Here is a 20,679-nt window from a genome sequence, read left to right as displayed (position 1 = left end):
TTTTCTACTACGCACAACAAAATATTCTTCCTAAACATCAATGATGAATTCCTATTAACAAGCAATTGCTAAGCAACAAATGGACACAAATCTCATGACGTGTTGAATCTTCTAGTGTGGTAAAGAGAGCTAAAAAAAAACAAACAAGCAAATAATAAACGAAATACATTTGCAAATTAATGTGGTGAAATAAAAAAGGGTTAGGCTGACGTAGATGATGTTTTCATAAAAAGTCTTCTCTAACTTGTTAGTATTTAAACTGACAATTGAGGGGTGCCTGGGTGGCTCAGTAGGCTAAGCGTCTGACTTCGGCCCAGGTCATGATCTCACAATTTGTAAGTTTGAGGCCCACATCAGGCTCTGTGCTGATAGATCAGAGTCTGGAGCATGCTTCAAATGTCGCCCTCTCTCTCTGTCCCTCCCATGCTCACGCTCTGTCTCTCTCAAAATAATTAAACATTAAAAAAAAGTTTAAACTGACAACTGAATGACAGGAAAATACAGAAGGAAATTATAGCAGGCAAAGGGAACCACACATGGAACATTACTAGGTTGGAAAAAGGCAATGTGTATTCATATTCTATAGGCAGTCTGAGCCAAGGTGATAGCCGTTGTAGGGGGAGGGATGCTCAGGGCAGATAACACTGCTGTTTCCAGGCAGCAGTGAGGGATTTTTATTTTATCTAACAGTAACAGGAAGCCATTGAAGTGGGAGAAGCAGAAATATGACCATGTCCAATTCGTATCTTGTTTGTTACAAAGGGAGAGCTCTCTCACCTCAAGGAAACTATAGTTGAAAGATTCCCAGTCTTAGAGGAAGTATAAACTAAAACTCTCAAAAGCACCTCAGGAAATAAAGAATAAGCATTTAGAATATTAGAATACACTTTATCTTCAGAGCACCAAGAGCAAATGATTGTTCCAGTCACATAGGGTTTTTCTCTTTCCTACTACCTGTTCAAGCTCCAGAGCTGCCACATACAGCCTGTGAATGGGCAGAAAAGAGTGGAAGAACAAGCTATAGAAACAGGTCTATACTGAAGACAGGTCTATATTGTCATTTCAATTAGATGAGAATATTTTTGTTTTTTTAAAAAAAATATTAGAGTGACACAATTTTCACTTACCTATGCGTGACAACGAAGCAATGGACCTATAATCGAGTTTATCCTGGGAAGTGCATAACTAGATACCGGAGAAAACAATGAAAGTCCTATTTGGGCGTGCCTTATTGAGCCTATCTCTGTAAATAAACACTTCATTTGTAATACTGAAAGGGCAGGAAGGAATTGGTCATTTCACAAACTGCAGTTTAAACAACGTTTTACAACATTTAAACATGAGCCGATTTTCTTTGAACCCTAGGTTTGCTGTGTTTGTAGAATGTGTCAATGAAGTCCGCCAGGACGTAAGCCCCAAGACAGGCTTTGGCATTCTTTCTCACCTGCTGCACCTCCAGTGCACTGAAGAATACCTTGAATACAGTATGTGAATCAATATTGAGTCAACTTGAGCAGACTACATAGGACTACCTCATTCCTATCATCCTCAGAAATTTTCAAAATGAAATCTTCTTACTATGTAGTTGAATTTGATGTTTAAAAATATAACTGAAATCTTTTAAAGAAGATATTTATACAAATTCCCTTCTCAAATATTTCAAGGCAACATGATTATTGTAGCAAAGCAGAGAAAAACTGAATTTATTTAGATCTCTTCTGGGAAAAGTACTATTTATGATTTTATAGAACATGTCAACCCACAAAAGTCATAGTCCTATCTTTAATGATCTAAGAATTTGTCTAATGGGAAGTATTAATGCTATCTTTAACTCATTGGTCAGGAATTCATTTCAGTATCTTGGAGAAAAGCACTTTGTATGATACTGTGGAATATGTAAACATGTTCAAGTCAGTCACACACTCAGGAGTCTAAGGATTTAATAGTAAAATTGGAGAGTTTGTGAGCATCTCTGGCAAATTGGTAAAGTAAGTCCATTGGATTGAGATTTCTCTGTAAGAATAAGTCTCTAAGCAGAGAAATCCAAGCAAATAAGCCAATTAAATAACAGTGCCTAATATCACAAGGAAGCAACTTGGTGACTGTTATTCACTAATGGGTATAGCCCAGGCCCAGGTTTGGTACGAATGGTAAGTAAAATGGAAAAAGCCTTTTTACTAAACCTCTGTAAGTCACTGGTGCTGTGAGCAATACTTTGTGCTCAGGTGGAAGAATAAGGTTCTCAAGGGAGAAAGCTCTGCCTTTTCACTTCTGAGTCAAATAGAACGTGGCTTTTGTACAAAAAATGCTAGTTTAATCGATACTGAGAGAATCCAGAACATTGGCATTAACAGAAGTGTTTAGTGCAGTTTGGCAATTGTTGAAAGATTCAGCATAGTCCAGAGGAAGCAAAAGGGATGACTGGAGAAAGTTATATATGACAGAAGTCACAGTATCTGTATATCTTGAGATATTGCTGTATTCCCAAAGTGTGGAAACCACACTTGACATTGACAGGAATATTCACTGGAAGAGGCCAAAGGGGGAGATTTCAGAAGAAAAATGGCCGAAAACATGTGATAGCTGCCGGGTATGTTTGAGAAATACCAAATATATTTAGATGGGGACTGCATAGGGATTGCTATGGTAGGTGGCTAAAAGAATAATTGAAATAACACGTTTCAGCTAAATTGATAGGTATATCACTCGGAATATACAATTCATTTATTCTGTATATATATTTTTTCTTCTTGATGCCCTTATCTCAATGAATGACACCATCAGCCACTGTATTCCCCATGTCAGAAAATTGCTAGTCATTATAAGTTAAGGTCTTCTCGCTCTTCACATCTGGTGCTAGAACCAATACTGTAGATTCTACCTACTAAAAAATTTTGGCAAATGCTCTCATTTAAGCCTTTGCTATTTCTTGTATGAAGTACAACATAATTCTGAGTAGCGTTCCTGCCGCTAATGCTTTTCTCTACAATGCTCCAGTGAGATCGTTGTAAAAAAACAGTTCTCATAATTTAAGTCCCCTCCTCAAATCCTTTAAGATCTTTCTAATAATTTCAACATAAATTTTAAATCCTCAACATATCATCAAATCTATTTCAAAAACTAGATCTTGCCTATCTTTTATAGAATGCCTCAACATGCATAATATTCTCAATATGCTTTACTCTTTCTTATTTAATAATTTATACAAACTGTTCACCTATATTCAGTTATCAAGCATACACATGTCCGCATCCTTCAATTTTTTAGCTTAAATATCTCTATCTCTAAGAAAGTTCCATCTTTTTATCCCCATCTGTAATAATAATAAGACACTTTCAATTATAAGTAGAAACATTAACTAGTTTTAAAAAACAGATTGCGGCTGGAATCTGAGCTCAAGTTTTAAGAAACTTGTCTCTCTAATTTTTTGACACAGCTCGCTTCTGCCTGGTTACTTCCATGAATTAATTTAGGGAATTAAAATTGTCATCAGAAGCTTCCTCCTCTGAACCTCTTGTCTTCTCTGGTCTGTTTGGTTTATTCTTCTCCTAGCATGGGCAATACAGCTGCTGGCAAACCTACATTTACATCATCCTGGCTTAGTATGTCAATTCTTTCCCAGTGCCCGTGTCTCAATCACAATGCCAGGGAAGAGTCAGATAGGCCTGACAATCCCAGACCCAAATTGAATCTCCTTAGAGTTGAAGAATGCTTCTTGGCACTCTTAAATTATTGGCTTACTCCTAGGTGGTAAAGCAATACAGTAACTGACAGTCTCCTAAGAACCGTATGTGGTAGAGATGGACATATTTAAATAAATCAGAAGACTAGATGGATTAACATGCACATACAAAGTTACAACAGTCCAATAGCCCCTTTACCTCCAAAACTTAGGCTAGTCATAGCTCCTGTATGCTCTTGTGGTAGCTTACATACACCTTTATCATGGTGCATATCTCGTTGTACCATGTTTTTAAATTTGTCACACCCTCTGATAAATTCCTCAATGATAGATGATGATGACAGTGATGATGACGATGATGATGATGATGATGATGGTGATTTTATTTCTGTATTATCAATACTGTGTATGGACTGGCAAAAGATAGATATTGCATAAATGTTTGATAAATAAATAAGTGTCAATATCACAGCATCTGCACCATGTTTCTCTCTTAAATTGCACTTAATTGAGATTTGACTTTCCATTTGCCTTTTTGTCTTTTATTGAACAATGGAAAAGACTAATTTTGCGCCTTTAAAATAATTTATTGTATGAATTACATATTACATTTAACATAATCAATTTCATCATATTTAACAGTGGTCTTCCCCAGAGAATAACATTTTTACAGACCCTAATATTAAAAATGTTCTTTTTAATAATCTCAGGACATCAGGTTTGGAAAATATGAGTATTTCCATTTAATCTGCATGATGTATTGTATATTAGAAATAGGTTTTTTGCTTCTTTGTCAGTACCTATTTTGAATAACTTTAAAAAAGAACCCAAGACTAGCCAAAACCACATCATTTTTTTTTATTATTATATGACAGGAAAAATGCTTGTGCATTTACAATTACTGAGTACATTTAAATCATTATTCATTTATGGAATAACATTAATTTCTGAATAGTGTGGCACCACATATGAATGATTCAAAACAAAGCAGAGTCTCTTCAAGTCTTTTAGGTCCTCATATCAACCTCCTATTCGCTGTTGCCACCCACAGATACTTCTCAATCTGAAGAAAAGCCATTATCAGTCAGATAACTAGATGAGACTTGTAAAAAAAAAAAAAACAAGACAATAAATTTAGTTAAAGAATTAAATCCTCAGAAGACAAAAAAAAAGGATATATAACTATTTTGAAGCTATTAGCTATGGAAATTCCAAAACACCTTTAAATTAATTTTAAAACAATAGTATTTTTCAGTTATTTTTCTCACTCAGAACAAATTCTATTTTTCATTTTTTAAATGGCTCCTTTATTTTAATGCAAACAAGCAACATATTGACAAAAAAGTTATTCTCAACATATAAGGATATTTATTATCTATTAAATTAAAAAATGTTAAACATGCTCAATGTATTTTCTGGCTTAGAATGTAATCACTGATTCGTCCACTTGTGTAATGTACATTTATTAAACAAGAATTGAGTTATACAGTCAAATGTTGAACTATTTAGTTGATATAAAATTTAATATCTATTGACTATGTGTGATAGTCACCTGTAGTAATATTTATCTAGTTTTCTAATGATTATAAAAAATAATAGGTATTTAATATTATATATTAAAAGATAGTCCAATGCAACAGATTAGTTAAGAGTTTGCCTCCAGAATTCTGGACAAAGAATTCTCTTCCTTATCCATATACAAGATACTGAAACATTCTGTACTTTGATTTATTCATCTGTCCAACTAGAATGGTAATAATGATACCTAACTCTAGGAATCCTGACAAAATTAAGTGTTAATTAATACTAGTATTTTTCTTCTGTCACTGGACACGATGAAAATAGATAGGGTAAACATTTTCTACTAAGTATCAAAAGAGGAAAATGTGGGGCCATAGTGTCGTTTTAATAAGTAGCTAGGAAACAAATTAAGTGCATTTCAAACTAAAAATATTTCACATAAGGTTTTTAAAGTATTCTGTCAAAATTAATACCTCAATTTAAAAATGAAATTAAAATATTTCCAACATTAATTTTAAGGTTTCAGGATCAAAGTGAGTGATTGTTCTTCAAACTGCATTTGTTTTGCTTTATTATATCTACCGATTTAAATATTCCCTCAAGAATCATTGACAGAATTCACTGGCATCTGAATCTGCTTGGGAATTCTGGTTTGGGACTAAGATCATATTAAGCCATGTCATTGACCACCTGGTGTTCATGAACTCTGAGAGACATATGACTGTGAAAAACAAATAAATAAACAAAAATACAAGCCAGCCATGTATAGAATTATAGTTTTATGTAGGACTATGTAAAAACTGTTTTTATGTAGTCTGGGGGAGACTATGTATTATAAAAAAGTATAAGTTTGTTATATATGTGTACTAATTAGTACAGAGAGTGGTCCATAATAAACATATATACATCTTTGGCTTTAGGCTTCATATGGGATGATGAAGAAACTGTGATTGGAGGCTGGAAGGGTAGTAATTTATATTATTTTGTGGTGAAACATTTTATAAAAAGTATCATTTGTGATAACTTGGAAGGCAGGTGACATTCTTGAATGAGCTTTGACCTATAGTTGGGGAGGCTGGGAAATAAGATGTAAAGAGTACTTCTAAGTTGCTATGGGTATCATTTGACAAGATATTACAAGAAAGAAATGAACTCAGAAAATAATTGCAAGAGAGAATAAAAGGAAAATAAGATAAAAGAAAATTAAAAGGATTCTAAAAATTACAGAAATATACAAAGTTGGAATATGGAAGATTCTTCACTCTATCCTATAACAGATAAAACTGAGATATTTGAGCAAGGAAAGCCAATTTAATTCATGGAAAAGATGTTTGAGTCAATTAAGCTTGTGCTCAATAAAACTTTTCTATTGCACAAAATGGTTCAATTAAAAAGAGACTGGGGACACCTGGGTGACTCAGTCTGTTGTGCATCCCACCCTTAATTTCAGCTCAGGTCATGATACCAGGGTTGTGGGATCGAGCCCAGCATGGGGCTCTATGCTGGGCATGGAACCTGCTTAGGATTCTATCTCTCTCTCCCTCTGCCCCTTTCCCTTGCTCTTTCTCTCTCTCTCTCTCTAATAATAATAATGATAATAATAATAATAATTAATAAAGAAATAAATAAAGGAAATAAAAGGAGAGACACTAAGGCAATGGCTCTTCATGTTGGCTCACAGTTGCTTCAGGATCCAAGAGATGACCGAGGTCAGCAGGCATATTACTCAAAGCACTAACAGACATGACATCTCCTGAGTTCCATGACAGATAGTGGTGGTAGTAAGACCAAGGCCATATGGGACTATAGCCAACTCTATAGGTAGATAGTGCTGCCTCTGGGTCTGTAGCTCCAACCACCATTAGTGAGCTTGCCACTTGGGCATAGGTCTGCTTTCTTAAAACAGCCCTCCTCAGTCTTGGGCTCCATCAGGGCTTCATAACTTCCTACTTGAATCCCAAAGATCCCACAAGCCACCTTTATCTGTGAGCGGCTGCCAAATTATTGTTGCTATGGGACATATGAAAATGGGCCCTCCAATTTCACCATCTTGCTGATGTCCTGATTATATTGTTCAAAATCATTTTCCTCACCATTTTATTATTTATTTATTTATTGCTTAACATTTTTTATTTATTTTTGAGAGACAGAGTGCGAGCTGGGGAGGGGCAGAGAGAGGGAGATGCAGAATCTGAAGCAGGCTCCAAGCTCTGAGCTGTCAGCACAGAGCCCAGTGCGGGGCTTGAACCCACCAACCGTGAGATCATGACCTAAGCTGAAGTCGGACGCTCAACTGACTGAACTACCTAGGTGTCCCTTCTTCACCATTTTAAAGGAAGATTATATCCACCCTTTAATATCAAGCTTGGACATGTAACTTGCTTTTGTTAAGAAAAGGTAAGCAGGGATGACCTATATTACTTCAATGCAGAAATGTTAAAGGCCAACACATAGCTTGCCAGAGTCTCCTTTCTTTTCTCAAGATTGAGAATGTTTTGTTTTGTTTTTTAATTGTTTAAAATGTTTATTTTTGAGAGAGAGAGAGAGATAGAGTGTGAGCAGGGGAGAGGAAGAGAGAGAGGGAGACAAAGAATCAAAGCAGGCTCCAGTTTCTGAGCTATCAGCACAGAGCCCCATAAGGGGCTCGGACTCAGGAACTGCGACATCATGACCTGAGCAGAAGACAGACTCTTAACTGACTGAACCACCCAGGTGCCCCAAGATTGACAGTGTTTAAGAGACAATTCCTATTTTAGCTTGGGTCCTGGAGTGAACATAAATGACAAAACTATTCTGTATTTTTTTAATTATTTTTAAAACAGCATAACTTAATCTTATTTAACTGACACTCAAGGAAAACAGCCTACATTGCTCACTTGTATGCAAGCCTAAATCCAAGTCTTACATAGGTTCACTCTTACATAATGAGACAGATCCATATCACAATAGCCAAAGAGAAGAAACAAATGAAAATAATTTAAAGTAGGCTTTTGCCCAATCCAACCTTATTAAGGTTACATTCTTGAAAATGTGGCAAAATCTGTGAATTTGCACTTTATCAGCCAATACTACTCCTTGCAAAAAATATGGGTTTAGATGACAGGGCAGAGAGGATAAATACCATAGAGGCCATACTTATTATTAATAATATAAAATACAGACTTTCCATATAAATACCAGTAGAGTGTGTCCAAACAAACTCTATTTGAAATATTCTCTAACTTTGGATTGTTAAAATTACTTATATTTGTGCGTTATAATTTCAATGCATTTTTTTTTTTATTTGCGAGAGAGAGAAAGAGCATGAGTGGGGGAGAGGGGCAGCAGAAGAGAGGGAGAGAGACAGACAGAGAGAGAGAATCCTAAGCAGGCTCATTTCTCAGTGACACTGGGATCACGACCTGACCCAAAATCAAGAGTCAGATGCTCAGTTAACTGAGCATGGCGCCCCTCAATGCAAATTTTTTAAATTTAAAAAAAAAATGTTTAATTTAATTTTTTTAATTACATCCAAATTAGTTAGCATATAGCGCAACAATGATTTCAGGAGTAGATTCCTTAGTGCCCCTTACCCATTTAGCCCATCCCCTCTCCCACGAGCCCTCTAGTAACCCTGGAACTATTTGTTCTCCATATTTAAGAGTCTCTTATGTTTTGTCCCCCTCCCTGTTTTTATATCATTTTTGCTTCCCTTCCCTTATGTGCATCTGTGAAAGATATTTTTTCTCGGTTACTTGGTCAAAGTCAGTGAATGCTCTCAATAAAAATCCTTAGCACTAACTAGTAGCAGAGTTTTATTAAATGGTTTATAAATACACAGATGCTCATTATCAAGGCTTCATAGGGTCTCTTTTTTCTCTATATTTCATTTAGTAGAGATTACTTCTGCCTGTACACACTGCTACCATTATTCAAGATCTCCATATTTTTATACTCAGACTTAGCACTCTCTGAAGTCTGAATATTTGTTTTCCTTATTAGCTGCCACACAATCTTAACTATATTTCCTCCATTCAACCCATAAAGGTATAAGATATGGGCAGTACAATTCATAACAATTTACCTTTACTGTTACACAGTCAAATCAAGAAATCCAGAACATGCAAAATTGTTCTTAATTTCCAGACTCGATTTGAAAGTTTAAGGCCGTGTATAGTCTACAGATGGTAAAAGTTGGTCATGGGTCATATTCAAATGAATGATCTTAGGACCTTGGTTCTAACAGAAAAAAAATAATATTTGTAAAGGACTGGTAATGGGTGTGGCTGAGCCTGTAAGTGAGAATCAATATTGTGTTTTCTTCTTCCTTCAACACTCACAGCAAGACATGGTTTTTCTGCCTCCCTTAAAGTTAATGCCACCTTTTCCTGGGTTCTGGCAAATGAAATCTAACTAGAATTAAAGTGGCTAATGCCAGATAACCTGTAAAAAATGTCTTGTGCTGTGCTCAGTCTTTTTCCTCGTCTGCATGTGGATTTTCATGACACTGAAGTGGGAAAGGCAACACAGTAGAAGAACCCTGAGTCAGTGAGTCCTATGAGGTACAGAGCCACTTTCTCAAAGTCACTTACTCCATCTGCATCGAATTGAAGTAAAATTGAGAAATAAACTTTAACTATTAAGTTACTGATAGCCATTGGAATTTTGGAATTGTTAAAAAATCAACCTTCTCTGATTAATAGAAAGCTAGAAACTGTTCTTAAAGCATTTTATCTTTTACCACAATTATTGCTCACAGCGATCAAACAAAGTAGAGGCTCCATTTGCAGGTAAGGAAACCAAAGCCAGAAGAAGTTAAGTTATCCAAAGTGGCAGAGATGATGAGTAGCAAAATTGGAACTTGAACTCAAGAAGCTTGCTTCCAGATCCAGCTTTCTTAAATATTACACATCTCTTTAGGCATTACCAAAAGACCACCTCTTGTAACTGGCAGGGGAATTTCTATTTAGAACCCTTTTGTCCCTTATTTTCCCCCTGATAGTCCCTCAATCCCTTTAACCACTCCATTTCCTTTGCTGTGTGCCACATCATTTACTACTTGGTCATAGTCATTCTGCTCTGTCAGATTCCAATGTTGGATGAAGCTGAGACAAGATAGGAAGGACTGGAAATTCTTTAGATACAGAAAAACGGTCTCAATATTGCATTTCTTCTTTTGGTCAAGAATTTATAACACTTACTTGGCATAGTTTCCAAAATTTTTTTCTCTGTATCTCTCTGTATGTAAAGATGAAATTTACCATAATTCCTTACCCTTATTAAGGGAATGTATACAAGCATAATTAATCTATATTACATTTGAATTTTTTTTTCATTGCTATTTCGGACCAAAACACAGTCTGTTGCCCATGTCTGGCTGATTATTACTCTGAACTTCACCAATGATAATTGGTTCATTGGTGGACACTTTAAATCAGGTGGACCAAGCTGTATTTCTGAAACTTTTGCCAAACTATTATTTTTCAGAAAAGAAGCTGTAAAGGCAATAGAAGCATAAACCAGTATAAATCTTGCTGGTGATGATGCAGAGAGTTTCCTGAAAACAATACTAATAAGAGAATGTAGAAATAAAGATTGGTGACCCTGAACCAGGATATCTCTGAAGCTGTCCATACCTCCTTATAATTCTAGCAGATTAACATCTACTTCATAATATTTGCTAGATATCCACTAATACCCATAGCTTGATAGTAAAGTATCAAAGGTCAACACCCTGAACCTGATATTGGGAGAATGCAATCTTAGGACTTGATGGGAGAACTTTTCTCTCTTTGTAGGAACTTCCAATTTTGTTTTTCTCTCCACCTTTCAAATGTTATTCAGGATTTATTCCCAAAAGTTCTGATGCAAAAATGCATACAAGAAGTATATTTCTAAAGTAATAACAATAATGATGCTAGAGAACTATCAATCTTTTGAGTTTGAATCTTGTAGGAATGGGGAGATCTACCTACGTTAGACAGACAACACTTGAATTTAGATTGACAAGCTATACACACTTTCCTTGGGCTAGTGACAAAAAAAAATGACAAGCTTTTTGGTTTGCTTTCTTTGCTTTGCTTTTCATTTTTCTTTTGACTTTGCTTTTCTTGCTTTTAACCCCAGGCTAAGTCTCACTCCCTCACCCTGTGTTCTAGGCTATAAACTAAAACCCAACTCATGCATTTTATCCCTTGCAAATCAAATATTTTCAAAAAAGTAAATGAAAATGGGGCACCACAGAAAGTTGAAAGGATTTTTTTCAAGTTTCTTTTGCTTCCAAAGTGATGACATATATATTATATTAGACCAGGCGTTGGAATTTTTCAGCTGGTTTGCAAACCCAAACTAATAAATATGTTAAACTATTATTAATATTACAGACTTTACCTACAATGAGACCATTGCCCATGCCAAGTCATCAACAGGCCCCAACTCATCCCTGGTTTCTGCCTTTCAATGGAAACAGTCCTTGTCAATTTTCCTATCATTACAAGGACAAGTGTTTGAGATCACAGTAAGCTAGAAATACATCACAGCGTCATAAGGCCAGCACAGCTACTTTTGCCCACAGCCTGCTCTGTGCATAAGTAGGCACTGCAGGAACTCTGATACCGTAGAGAATGGAATTCTTCTGCTCCTCCATAGGCCAAGCCTATTCAGGATGCTATATTGTCTTCCCTATACTTCTCAGTGCTCCATGACTTAAAAGTTCCACCACTGCATGAAGACCTCTTTGGATCTGTGTGGTGGATCTGAGGAACGATAATGTGCATTCTGGAAGTTGACTTGCATGTGCCAGTGCCTGCTCCTTCCTCAGGGACCTTCTGATCTTCTAGCTTATTCACCACTTGGCCTCAATAATAAATAAAAAAAAATTTTTTTAAAGAAAAAAAAGGCATGATATGAGGGGAGGAAAGAGTAGTAAGCACTTAGAGTCCTTACTTTACTATGGGCACTTACAGAAGGTAAAGGAAGGTAAAGGTTGGTCACATTTTGCTATTCTTTTAGTATATTTGATATCTGTTCTCAAGACAATTATAGAACATTTCTTGACCATAGAAAATCACAATTTTGTTATGAATATCTTTTAAACCAAGTTAAAAAATGAATTGCACAAGTCAAAATTTAAAATGTTTCCAAAGTTGCGACTGGAAATTTTCTATATCAGTAATGGTGTTTCTTCTAAAAGGAAGAGGGTGACAAAAAATTGTTAACACAATGTTGTACTAACAAAGTCAATTCTTATGTTTTTCATTAATAGCTATAATAAAGTAAGATTCGATAAGGGGATAATTGGGAGTAAGTGGGGATCAACAGGACCAATATTTATTTAACACTGCTTTCATTCCCTTCTTCAGTCTTTTGAAGTCAGCTTAAGATATTTCATAGAAAGGAAGTGTGTAGATATCTCATTTCCTTTCTACCAGCTCTCTCTTCCTATCTAATTATACCAGTTTGCTTACAGATTTGTATTATTGTACCTTTTCTGCAATGAGCAAAGTGAGTATTATTTAACTTCTGATTTTGATGCATTCATTTAGTAGCAAAATTATTAAAGTAATTCTCCATGAGTCTCATTGTATGGTGCTAACTAGCTTTAAAGAAGTTTTTGAGAAATAATGTACTTTTTATGGTATAAATGGCATAATTGACTATTTCCATGATGATTATTAAGAGACACTCAGCCTTATACAAAATATTTTGATTAGACAATCACTACCTAAATGAAAACAAATAAAAGAAATAAATTTGTGCAAATAACGTGCACTGAAATAAATTAAATTAATGTTTGATTTGATGAGCATATCATGGAGATTGCTCAACTCCGGAGGGGGGGAAATTAAGAGAACTACAATATCCATAGAATAATGTTATTTGGAGAATGAATTGTTTTCTTCCTTTCCATTTTCATTAAAGCTGTGTTAAGAATCTGAATGTTAATTGAATTTTGATTCTTTTATGTTGCAATACTCTACTATTAAAATATGTCCCTCATCATTGTTCAGGATATTGACTGTTTTATCTTTAATTATCTTTACCATCTAGTTTTCAATACCACCAAAGATAGAAATTTAATAAGATTAAAGATTTAAAAATTTAAATAATAATTATTCTTTTAAAATTATCATATAAAACTAATATCAGTTTTATTTGAAATATCTTGATTTTCTGTTGAAATACAATATCCATATTTTATGCTTACATATAAATATTCTGAAAATTTAATCAGAAAAAACTAATTATTTTCTGAGATACATTCTGACATGGGTTATGGATTGCTTGTTTGTTTGTTTGTTTGTTTGTTTATTAGTAGGGGAGTGCATTTATCTCTTTGTATAATATTTTGGCATAGCTTCCCCCTAAAACTGATGAAACTACATGTCTTTAATTCTAAGTGTTTTCATAACTTGACATCTCTGAAATAAAAATATGTTTCACAATCAAAAATATGTTTCACACTTTATTATTGTAACTAGTAGACTTTTTTTCTCAGTAAAGCAAAATACATTGTGCTACAGTCGACAAAATCACTGTTCCAATAAAATAAGGTAGTATAACTATTCAAACTAAAGCATGAAATATTACTTGGAGGTATCTCATCTTCCTTAGATTGAGCTACATAAACTGAATTTTGAAACTCAAATGATTTATTTATAAAATAATTATTTTTGTTATTTAAGGTTTTTCTTCATATGTGTATATATATATATATATATATATATATATATATATATATAAAATCTGGAACTCTTGTCTGTTGGCTCACTATTTTTTAAAGCAATAGGTGACATTTTCCCCAATAAACTTTTTATTGGCTTGGTTTTTAAAGGAATCCAGTATCTAGGAAAAGCAGAATTGTCTGTTAAAGGAGATTTAAATACTGAACCCATTACGAATACATCAAACTTAATTTTCTGTTCTGAGCAATGTATATTATTATTCCATATTGTTTTTCTCTTTCTATATGTGTCATAAGTGAGACTATTTCATGCATACATGCACATAAAATAAATGTATTATAAATTTAAAAATGAAAGGCTCCTTGTGGAAAAAAAAATATGTGCTTTCTATCATATTAGTCTTGGGACTGGATTCCCCATTCTTGCCAAATGCTGTAAAGCCAATCCTGAGAAGTTCTTTGAACCATGGATGTGAATCAGCTCTTAGTTAAGGTATATTTCCTCAAATTGATGACAATGATTGGTTCTGACCTAAAATGGCCCAACTATAGTGGAGTTCAGGACCTTTAACTTATTAATCATTGATAAATAACTGGCGAAAAAGAGAATAACTTCCCACTGGAAATCAGTGTTAAAGGGAAGAGTCCAGAACATCTAGCACACTTCCCGTGACCAGGAAAGAAGAGCTTATTACTTTGGTGGAAAATATATACCTTCAAGAAAATATTTCCTCAATGGACATTTCAATTTTGCAAAGTGAGAGAAAAAAAATCTGTGTTGAGACTGGAAAATGTACAAAACACTCATCTGTGCTGCAAAATAATAGACATGGTTTCTTGACTGTAGACAATGGCACCTATGTTTCTTTTTAGAAGTTCTTGTACTGTGAATATTGTGATATCTTTGAAAGATATAGCCTTTAATTCTTTTTTTTTTTTTAAGTTTATTTTGAGAGAGACAGTGCAGTCAGGGGAGGGGCAGAGAGGGAGGGAGAGAGAGAATCCCAAGCAGGTTCTGTGCTTCTAGCATAGAGCCCAATGTGGGGCTCCATCTCACAAACTGCAAGATCATCCTTTGAGCCAAAATCAAAAGTTGAATGCCTAACTGATTGGGCCACCCAGGTGCCCAGCTTTTTATTTTTGATGTATGTGTGTATTGATGCCAATCTTCACCAATAACAGATGGACCATAAATTACAGAACCCGTCCTTAATTGTAACTCTGAAGACTCAGTGCATATCCTTTCATTTTCTTGATTAATACTGATGTGGTTTGAAGTGCTAAGGTTTGGCCAAGAGAGAATTTTTGAGACATTTTCAGTACAAAATGTGTTCTTATTATAACACTGGGGCAGGACCCAAGGACTGGGTGGAGGAGAGGGGGACAGGAAGCGCTGCATTGGGGATGTGAAGCATGACTGATTATATGTTTTGGAATTGGGGGAGATCAAGACAAAGGAACTTTCCAAAAGGACTTTCATATTTTAAAGAAGACTCACAGGATTCTGGAGGCACTAGCAGTTGTCAAGCTAGGGTTGTTTTTCCTTTTAGCAAAGCATTAACATTAAGACATTAAAGAGTTCCTAGAGGAGTGTCATATTCTGCCTGTCTCAAGTATTTGTCAACAGGCTGCAGATTATAAAGAAATTTAATTTTATCCACATTTCCTTTTCCTGTGTTCCCCACATCACTACTATGATGTGGTGGAGCTTCTTGGCCTTATACAACAAAGGCTCACACAGAAACACACACAATTATAGATTTATATGATAAGTTGTTAGTATACATTTTTCTTAATTTCATAATCTTTGTGCAAAGGACTAACTACTATAAATTACTATAATTTTGTGTAATTATTTATATTTGTATTTGTTAAATTGAACAAAAATCATCACTAATCTTCAAAATTTTAGCCTACAACTCATTAAATCAAATGGAAATATTAAATTTTACTAGTAGAATGACTTAGATATTTAGCCTTTGTTTATTTCTGAAATTATGTCTATCTACCTACCTATCTAATATACATTATTATGATATATAATATAATCTATATTGAATATATCTATGTACATAATGTTTATATGTATATAACTTAACACTAAATTTAAAAAGAGATTTTTTTATATGTATTTATTTCTTTTGAAAGAAAGAGAATGAACAGGGGAGGGGCAGAGAGAGAGGGAGAGAGAATCCAACCCACAAACCATGAGATCATGACCTGAGCAGAAATCAAGAGTCAGATGCTCAACCAACTGAGCCACCCAGGCCCCCCAAAAAGAGATATTTTTTTAAAGCTACAATACAATAAAATAATACCTATTTTCAAATGTTTTTTTTGATAGAAAGGTTTTAGGTTTTAATACATACACTGTGATAAACATTACACTAAAACTTTTCCCCAGACTCTTAACTATAGAGAATAAACTGGGGGTTGCTGGAGGGGAGGTGGGTTAAGTGGGTGATAGGTATTAAGGAGGGCACTTATGATGAGCACTGGGTGTTGTATGTAAGTGATAAATCACTAAATTCTATTCCTGAAACTAATCATTACACTGTATGTTAACCAACTAGAATTTAAATTAAAACTTTAAAAATAAAAAAATATATAATAAAACATTTCCTCAGATTTGTTGATATGTTTATTTAAAAATGTCTAGAATATATTCTTTATCCTTAGGCAATACATTCCTTAAGGGCACATCTGTCACAATTTAAATATCATTAGAATAATTTACATTAAATGGAAACACAGGCAGAAAAGAAATTAATGAATATAGTTCACTCATAGAACTAATATTAAGTAGAAATCACAGAAAATATTGAAATACAAATTGTTATATTCATTCCAGTGTGGCATGACTTCTAATTTTCAATATGAGTTTATCATTATCTAACATTCAAAGGCATTTATTCAATTTATATATTCTGAGTGCCAACTATGTGCCAGGCTTTATTCTAGGCACTGGTAATACTTCACTGAATAAAATAGATGCATTTCCTGTCTAAAATTTTAATTCTAGCAAAAGAAAATCAAGTAAGTATATAATGTAATATTTGTTTGTGACAAGCAACTGTTGGAAGAAACAAAGCAGAACTCTAACATTGCACTATGTTAGTGAAGGTGGTTATTCCCTACTCCCTTGACTCCCCACGATCACGACTTTACTTCTTTATTCTTAAATTCTCTTACTTTGTCCCTGTTTTGTCACTTCCTCTCTGAGGGTCTTACATTCAATTTTCCCAAGAGACTACGAGTTGATTGGGTCAGTAAGTTACTATGGAATATGGAATATCATTTATCTCTCTCATGTTGAACCTGTAGTTAGTTGGCTCTCTTTGCCTGGGATGTTGATTCCTTGTCTAACTCATTGTCCCCATGATAAGAGTGTCATATCAGACTAAACATATCAGACCTAGAATAACTGATAACATAATTTGAAAAGATCTATGAAAAGAGAAACTACAGGATACACATAAGAGAGACATTTTTCCCAGACTAACAGAATAGTGAGCTCCACAGAAAATAACCAAGTGGTGTCTTGAATTCTCTTGAATATAAATCACTCTTTCATACTTAAAAGATCTGTAGAGATTATTCGCTTTGTTGGGAATGCCTTTCTTTTCTTCTCTAATCATTGCCTGGGATTCCACAGTGGATTCTTGTTATTCATAGTAGTTGTATTCTATGATGTCTTTGCAAACACTGAAATAGTGAATACTGAGCAGTTGTTCTCAGAGGAAATGCAGGGTTAGTTTCCTGTGAGCCTTGGCTCATAACATTTTCATTAACTAATCAATACATAACTCTGTTTTATATGTGTTTCTGTTTAAAGATACCTTATTTAATATACTTACACAGGACTATAAATTATCCCTGGATGAAGCTTATCAATATACATATTTTCCCTGGAAGTACATCAAAGCCTTCTTGCACTTAGGTACATTAGAAGATGCTTCACTATTATGCTTAGGGGACATTTTAAAAAGTCAAATCACCAAAAAAATGTAGAAATTGTGGCTCTAAATAGACCCTGAAAAGGAAATGTTTTCAGTATAAGAGTTACAACAAGAAGGTAGAATATTACTTAGTTTGACCTTGGCTGGAAACATGGGTGCTAATCATCTTAATTTTTTGTCACTCCGCACATGTTCTTAAGTGACCACAAAATCATCATATTGATTTTGGGATTACAGATAAATTTTAGTGAGCAGGAAAATTTGCAAATATGGACTTAGCAAATAATGAGGATCAACTTCTTTTCATGGCTTCTACTCACTCTTTTCTGATTCTTTGCTTCTTTCTCTTCTTCTAGCATCTCGTAAAATTAGCCAGTTTTTACTATATGTGTCATAGTACTTCACTGACACCTGTTAGTATAACACTTAATTTACTGTAAGATTGATCTTCCAAGTCATCAGTTTGAAATCATAGATCATGAATAGATCATTTTGATATTCCCACTGTATTCACATAGTAGGTATTCATTTAAGATCTGTGAAAAAAGGGAGGGAAGAGAGAGACAGGGAGGAAGCTAGGATGGAAAATGAGCAGTTCATTCTTAATAAGCTGTTAACACACAACTCTGTCAATAAAACTTTTTATTTTACTGCTGTATCACAATGTGCCCTCCAAGAATTCATTTCAATTATTTATTTCATTTTTCCATCTTTGAAATAAGAAAAATAATTCTTTTCACTTATTTCTGAAATGTCTGAAGACATTCAAGAGGAAAATCAAATGATTTTGTGCTCATTGGAAGGTCTTATCTAAATTTGAGGCCAGTGATATTGTTAATGTTATTAATTATTTTTGCCAAAGGAACTTAAGAGACTATATAAGTAAAATCTTCTGAAGTTGTTCATTTTGTTTGAAGTGGAATAGAATGTAATGCAAAATTTTCGTTTGTAAGCAGAAGGTCTTACAAAATGAGTCTTCTTGGATTGAGAAGGAAAAGAAAATACAACAAGCTTTGATAGAGAGCTTTGATACAGTATAGAGGCAAGCTGTTCGGTTCGGTTTAGTTTGGTTCTCTGGATTGAATTGGACTGTGCCCTTTCGGGGCTCCTTGCTTGAGAAACATAACTTTGTACAAGTTTTAATATGCATGTACAGAGTACCAAACTACTTTTCTCTCTTCATCCTTGTTTCAGTAGGCTAGAACAAGATTAGTAAAAGCCCCTGCTGTTCAACTGTATCCTATTAAGATCACAAGAGGAGGAAATGAACCAAAAAGTGATGACAAAAAGGTGATAGTCTATGGATTAATGGGTAAAAAAAGGTTTATCTCCATTCATTTAGGACTCACTTCTTATACTATTCTTAGATATTTCTTTAAATTTTATGTAAGGGATGAATGTCATGATTATAAAAAGGCACAATCAAGTTTATTTTCCTTAATAAAAGAGGCGATTATTTTTATTTGTGTATAAATATTTTTTAAAAAGACTAAAAAAGTTGTCACATGTGTTATACACATCATACCTTTAAGGTTTACATAATTTATGTAAAATAAATGAGACATTAAATGTTTGAAATTACTTCAACAATAGGGCTGATGTGCACTTTAGAATAAACACTATAATCATGATTAAGAATAGAAAACATTATCTTCCACTTTTTCAAGAACACAAAACAATTGTGTTACTTCTTTCAAAATAAGTTTTTAAAATAAAGCAATCCTCCAGTAAAGACAAAGGAATAAAAGTTTAGTTGTCACACCATTCTAGATACTTATAGATATTAGGACTATGCTATATTTAACTCAGTTTATTTTAAAATCCTGGTTACCTAATAATTATAAGATGTGTGACTACTTTATCTCAAATTACTTGTGTATATGTTATTTACTTATATGGGGTTTTGTAGAATTACTAATGGTTATGCCCAAATATGCAGAAAGATCATGACTAAACGTCAACAAAGATAATCGTAATTTCCACCCTGACTATATTGCCTTTACTATTTGAATAACACGCATGACTAACCTTGTTTCAAAACTTTTCCCTCAAATTCAGTGTTCCTATTATGTATTGATAGATTACCAAAAAAAAAAAGTTCCAAATGTAATATCTGACATTTATTTTGCTTAAGAACCTGCAATTTGAACGGGATTCCCTAGGAACAGCTCATTTTTGTTCCACTTGTCATCAGAGGCTCAGAGACTGAGGGCTGGAATCATCAGTGTCTTACTCACATGCCTGAAAACTATTTATCAGCCGAGGTTACCGAATAGCCCACATGTCTTTCTATGTAGTATGGTGGCTGAGACTCAAGGGTGAGCCCCACAAGAAAAGGTAACCATGTGGAAGCTCTATTGTCTCTTATGAGCTATCCTCAGAAGTCATAAAGTGTCACTTCTGCTGTATTCTATCTACCTAGAAGCGAGTTACTAAGACTATCTCAGATTCAAGGGGAGAGGAATTAGGCTTTATATTACGAAAGCATGTTAGAGGGCATACTTATAAGTGTGGCTAAGCTTAGAAAATATTATTTGCCACAATCTCTTTAGTTTAAATAAGTACTGATCTATCCTAACTCTGCCTCTCCATCTTATGTTGGTATAGCTGTCGTTTGACTTATTTCTGATCATTCAGTAGGTAGAAAAAATTTATCTTTTTCCAATTACTTGGGGTGAAAATAAAGCATTTCCCTGGGAAATTGATGATAAAACCATTTGTTGTTTATCAGCTAATAAAGCTACACCTTAGAAGTGGTCATACTCAGTTGGAGAAAAGCATTATACATTATTGGAAATAAAAATATTTCTTTTATTCATTTCTGATGTCTGAATTACATATTATTTATTTCAAAA

At 34.2% G+C, this 20,679-nt stretch overlaps 1 long non-coding RNA gene across 1 annotated transcript; it reads right to left on the bottom strand.

Annotated features, from left to right (window-relative positions):
- Positions 1–4,560: 4,560 nt before the first annotated feature.
- LOC113599772 (uncharacterized) lies at positions 4,561–20,123 on the bottom strand. Its single transcript, XR_003420664.2, has 3 exons — positions 20,062–20,123; positions 18,145–18,360; positions 4,561–4,784 (listed from the first exon to the last, which is right to left on the bottom strand). It is a non-coding gene; the product is annotated as an uncharacterized LOC113599772 (long non-coding RNA).
- Between the last annotated feature and the right edge of the window lie 556 nt (positions 20,124–20,679).

The sequence above is a fragment of the Acinonyx jubatus genome, chromosome C2 (genome assembly GCF_027475565.1).
Source record: "Acinonyx jubatus isolate Ajub_Pintada_27869175 chromosome C2, VMU_Ajub_asm_v1.0, whole genome shotgun sequence".
Taxonomy (NCBI): Eukaryota; Metazoa; Chordata; class Mammalia; order Carnivora; family Felidae; genus Acinonyx; species Acinonyx jubatus.
Note: the sequence above shows the minus strand (reverse complement) of the source record. Positions and strands in the feature narration are given on the sequence as shown.